General features: G+C 44.3%; 1 pseudogene; it reads left to right on the top strand.

Moving 5' to 3' along the window:
- The first annotated feature begins 2,840 nt into the window (after positions 1–2,840).
- Positions 2,841–5,327, top strand: LOC105855058 (Y-box-binding protein 1 pseudogene; annotated as a pseudogene).

Genomic DNA, 5,327 nt, shown 5'->3' with positions numbered 1-5,327 from the left:
CCAAGTAGCTGGGACTACAGGCATTCGCCACCATGCCCAGCTAATTTTTTGTATATATATTAGTTGGCCAATTAATTTCTTTCTATTTATAGTAGAGACGGGGTCTCGCTCTTGCTCAGGCTGGTTTCGAACTCCTGACCTCGAGCAATCCGCCTGCCTCGGCCTCCCAGAGAGCTAGGATTACAGGCATGAGCCACCGAGCCCGGCCTATGTTGTTATCTTTTAGGGTAACCACTAAAAGAACAGAAGTAAAACATGCAACTTCAAATTAGTAAAGAGGGGAAAAGGAATGATAAAATATCATGAGTCCAAAGGAGGATATCTATAAGAAGTGGGGGCTGGGCGTGGTAGCTCAAGCCTGGGTGTGGGTGGCTCACGCTTGTAATCCTAGCACTCTGGCGGCCAAGGCAGGAGGATTGCTTGAGCTCAGGAGTTCGAGACCAGCCTGAGCAAGAGTGAGACCCCATCTCTACTATAAATAGAAGGAAATTAGCCAAACAACTAAAAATAGAAAAAATTAGCCGGGCATGGTGGCACGTGCCTATAGTACCAGCTACTGGGGAGGCTGAGGTAGGAGGATAGCTTGAGCTCTCAGGAGGAGTTTGAGGTTGCTGTGAGCCAGGCTGACACCCATGGCACTCTAGCCCAGGCAACACAGTGAGACTCTGTCTCAAAAAAAATAAATAAATAAAAATAAAAATAAATAAATAAATAAAGAAGTGGGGAGCTGTTTTATAGAGGGTAATCAAGGAAGATCCCTCTGATAAGATTCATTTGGAACAGAGACCTGAAAGCAGTCAGGAAGTGGACCACGCTGATATCTGGAGAAAGAAAGTCTTAGCAGAAAACAACAGCCCTGAGGTGAAAGCATGTGTGGGCATATGCATGGACGAGCAAGGAATTTAGTATTGCTTGAGGCAAACCGTGGTTAAGAACATTGGCTCTATTCTGAGAGAAATTGGAAGCCCATGAAGAGTTTGGAACTGAGAAGCAGCATAATCTGACTTACGTCTTAACACAATCATTTGGGGGAAGGACAAACTATGGTGGGTGTAAGCATGCACTAAGTCAAGTGAAAGATCATAGTGAATTGGACTAGGTGGTAGCAGTGGAAGTGATGAGAGAAGATATATTACAAAGATAGAGCTCACAGCATTTGCCAATGGATTGAAGGAAAAGTATTAGAGAAAGAGGAGTCAAGGATAATTCTGGGATTTTTAGCTTGAGCAATTGGCTGTTCCCATTTACTGAAACAGGAAATACTGGAGGTAGAGCAGGTTCAGAAATGGACCTGTTAAATTTGAGATGCCTAATACACATCCGAGAATCAAGTATGCACTAGGAATTAAGAGTTTCAAGTGAAGAAAGAATGTGTGGCTGGAAATATAAATTTGGGTGTTAGCAACATACACATATGGAGTTGAGGGTGTTTGCAAGGGCATGACTCAAAGCTGGGTAGGGAAAGAAGGATGTGGCCAGTAAAGGTTGGTGAAGAGATGATATGGCATTGGTACAAGTGGGTTCGAAGAGTTTTTCAGAACTGGGTACTTTGGGAAGGGATTTAAAGAAACACTACAGGGTGGGCAGAGTGATAGAGCTGGAATTTGAATTCTAGTGAATGTGTCTGCTGGAAATAAATACATCTACAAATTGTTTTATTGCGGTAAAAAATAATGTAATAATCATTTTTAACCATGCAGTTCAGTAGTGTGGAGTATATTTACATTGTTACGATACAGATCTCTAGAATTTCATCTTGCAGATGTGAATCTCTATACCCATTAAACAACTCTTTTTTTTCCTCTCCCCCAGCCACAAATCTATTTTCTGTTTCAATGAATTTGACTAGCTTATATACTTCATATAAGTGGAATCATATAGTATTTTCCTTTTTGCATAAAAATTTTAACATTGGTAATATCTAGGTTCTGTCATGTTTGTTTTCTTTATTGAGGGAAAAATGTGGGTTCCTCACCACATAACAGAAACACTGTGCCAGCCTGGAGTGCTCAGCAGAATGGCTACAAAGTAGATTAAGCAAGAACCAATATAACTACAGGCACTGTAAAAGTGTCCAGCACTTTCCTGGGTACCTCAGCACTTTCTAGCCTTGAAGCGGCCAGTACCGGCCAGTACAGGCCACCCCGGACTGCTTGAGAATGGTTTTAGCCATCCTATGGTGCCCTTTAGCTAACTGTAATACTAAAATCCCCACCTAGGCGAGAATTGTAACATCATTAACATAATATGGGTTGTATGATGGTGGTACTGCCAGTGTGATTTGTTTCACTGTGAACAAACAATGATACAATGTAAAAGCTCTGCATCACTCATTGGAAGGGGATTTAAAGCAACACTACAGGGTGGGCAGAGTGATAGAGCTGGAATTTGAATACAGTTTTTTTTTTTTTTTTTGAGACAGAGTCTCACTTGTTGCCCAGGCTAGAGTGAGTGCCGTGGCATCAGCCTAGCTCATAGCAACCTCAAACTCCTGGGCTCAAGCGATCCTCCTGCCTCAGCCTCCCGAGTAGCTGGGACTACAGGCATGCGCCACCATGCCCGGCTAATTTTTTCTATATATATATTAGTTGGCCAATTAATTTCTTTCTATTTATAGTAGAGACGAGGTCTCGCTCTTGCTCAGGCTGGTTTCGAACTCCTGACCTTGAGCAATCCGCCCGTCTCGGCCTCCCAGAGAGCTAGGATTACAGGCGTGAGCCACCGCGCCCGGCCTGAATACAGTTTTTTATAATTGCTTAGCTCAAGCTCTTTACCACTTTACCACAGATGCTTAAGATCTGAGCACAATTATATTGAGTGAAAAACAATTCCAATTCCCAATGCACCTAAAACAGGTAAGGGCACATACAGACAAGAGAACTCAAAATAAAAATAATCCAATGTTATCCCTGTAATGAAGGATACTGGAAAATTATTTTAGTTATAGAGTATGTGTGCTAAATTGTCCACATTTTGTTCTCTACCCCAACCACCACCCATGAATAAGCATTGCATTTTTAATATTTTTAGAAAATTAAAATGAGAGAGGGTGTATGTGTGTGTGTGTGTGTGTGTAGAGAGAGAGAGAGAGAGAGAGAGAGAATAAATCAATCAATGAGCTTGGGGAAAGTAGTATGCAATTCTAAAGTTCATCCAGAAATTTAAATACATATGATATTGTATTATTCTGTTTGGGGTGCCATAACAAAATACCATAGTCTGAGTGGCTTAAACTACAGAAATTTATTTCTCATAGTGGTAGAAGCTAGGAAGTCCAAGATCAAGGTGCTGGCAAGATAGGTTTCACTCCGAAGCCTCTGGCCTTGGCTTGTAGACAGCCACCATCTTACTCTGTGCTTACATAACTTCTTCTTTGTGCACCCACAGGACAGGAAGGTGGGTGAAGGGAGAGAGAGAACAAGCTGTCTGGTGTCTCTTCTTTTTTTTTTTATTTTGGCATATTATGGGGGTACAGATTTTAAGGTTTCAATCAATGCCCTTTCCCCCCTTCCCCCCACAAGTCTAAGTTTCCAGCATGACCATCCCTCAGATGGTGCACATGTCACTTATTATGTATGTATATACCCGCCCCCTCTCCCCTCACCCATCCCCAATACCCTATTACTGTAGTACCTATGTGTCCACTTAGGTGCTACTCAGTTAATACCATGGTGTCTCTTTTTATAAGGGCACTAATGCCATCTTAAGAGCCTCATCCTCATGACCTTATCTAACCTCATGACCTTATCTAACCCTAATTGCCTCCTTCAAAGGCCCTATCTCCAAATATCATTATATTGGGGGTTAAGTATATGAATTGGGGGGCAGACCATAAACATTAAAAGCATACTAGATATAGTTGAGAAACTTTTAGAAAAATAAAGTTCAATAGAGGAAGCTAAACTGTTTCAAAATCTATCACATAAAGTTTCTGTCATAAAAACTGTGTCTCATTGGAGGATGTAGACACAGAGGAATGTCACACGTGGCCCAGCCTCCCATCTCACTAACCCAGTAGCTGAGGCCACAGTTCCCGTAGAGCTGTTCGATCACTTAGCTGTGCAACCTTGGGCCTATCATTTATTCTCTCAGATCTTCAGTGTCTTCATTCACAAAATGGGGTGAAATAATAGCACCACTTCATAAGGATGATGTAGTTCTAAATAAGATCACGTGTGTAGATGCATACAGAGTGTGTTTTGCATATACAATGAGAAGGTGTTGGATGGGTAGCGGGAGCAGAGAGCGGACCCCAGAGAGCCCTGCGCAGCTCCCCACCCCCACCTGGCCACTGCCAGCCCCAGTCACTGTCATCGCAACCATAAGCAGGAGGCTGGGACCCAGCAGCTGCCCCCAGCGCTGCCACCAACACCAAGCCCCGCACCACTGGCAGAGGCGCAGGGAGTGGGCTGGGTGGCCTCACATCCGCGACTCCTGCCGACAGGGACAACAAAATCATCGCCAGGAAGGTTTTTGGGAACAGTAAAATGGTTCAATGTAAGAAACGAATATGGTCTCATCAGCAGGCGTGACACCAAGGAAGATGTATTTGTACACCAGACAGCCATAAAGGATGACCCCAGAAAGTACCTTCGCAGTGTCTGAGACAGAGACATTGTGGAGTTCAAGTTGTCGAAGGAGAAAAGGGTGGGAGGCAGGAAATGTCACAGGACCTGCTGGAATTCCAGTTCAAGGCAGTAGATGTGCAGCAGACCGTAACCATTACAGATGCTGTCCACATCACAGGGGGCCGCCCCGCAATTACCAGACTAGCGAGAGTGGAGAAGAGAATGAGGGCTCCCACGGTGCTCCCAAAGGCCAGGCCCTACCGCAGGCGAAGATCCCTCCTTACTATATATATAAGGGGACCTTCTGGGCATCGACCACAGTATCCCAACCCTCCTGTGCAGGGAGGAGGGAGGGAGGGTGCTGACAACCAGGCTGCAGGAGGACAAGGTAGACCAGTAAGACAGAATAGGGGGGGGGGTCGTGGACCATGATTCCACAGGAGCCCTCTTGGACACAGACAGCCCAGAGAGGACGGCAAAGAAAAGGACAAAGAGAATCATGGAGATGAGACCCAAGGTCATCAGCCACCTCAACGTCTTTACTGCTGCACCTTCAATTACCGACGCAGACGCCCAGAAAACCCTAAACTATAAGATGTTAAAGAGACAAAAGCAGCCCATCCACCAGCTGAGAATTCGTTGGCTCCCGAGGCTGAACAAATGCCACCTTACCATCCCTACCATCGTCCTGTTAGTCATCCAACAAGAAATAAATATGAAATTCCAGCAGTAAGAAATGAACAAAAAGATTGGAGCTGA

This window comes from Microcebus murinus, chromosome 2, assembly GCF_040939455.1.
Source record: "Microcebus murinus isolate Inina chromosome 2, M.murinus_Inina_mat1.0, whole genome shotgun sequence".
Classification (NCBI taxonomy): Eukaryota; Metazoa; Chordata; class Mammalia; order Primates; family Cheirogaleidae; genus Microcebus; species Microcebus murinus.
The sequence above is the reverse complement of the archived record's forward strand: the minus strand, read 5'-3'. Positions and strand labels throughout refer to the sequence as shown.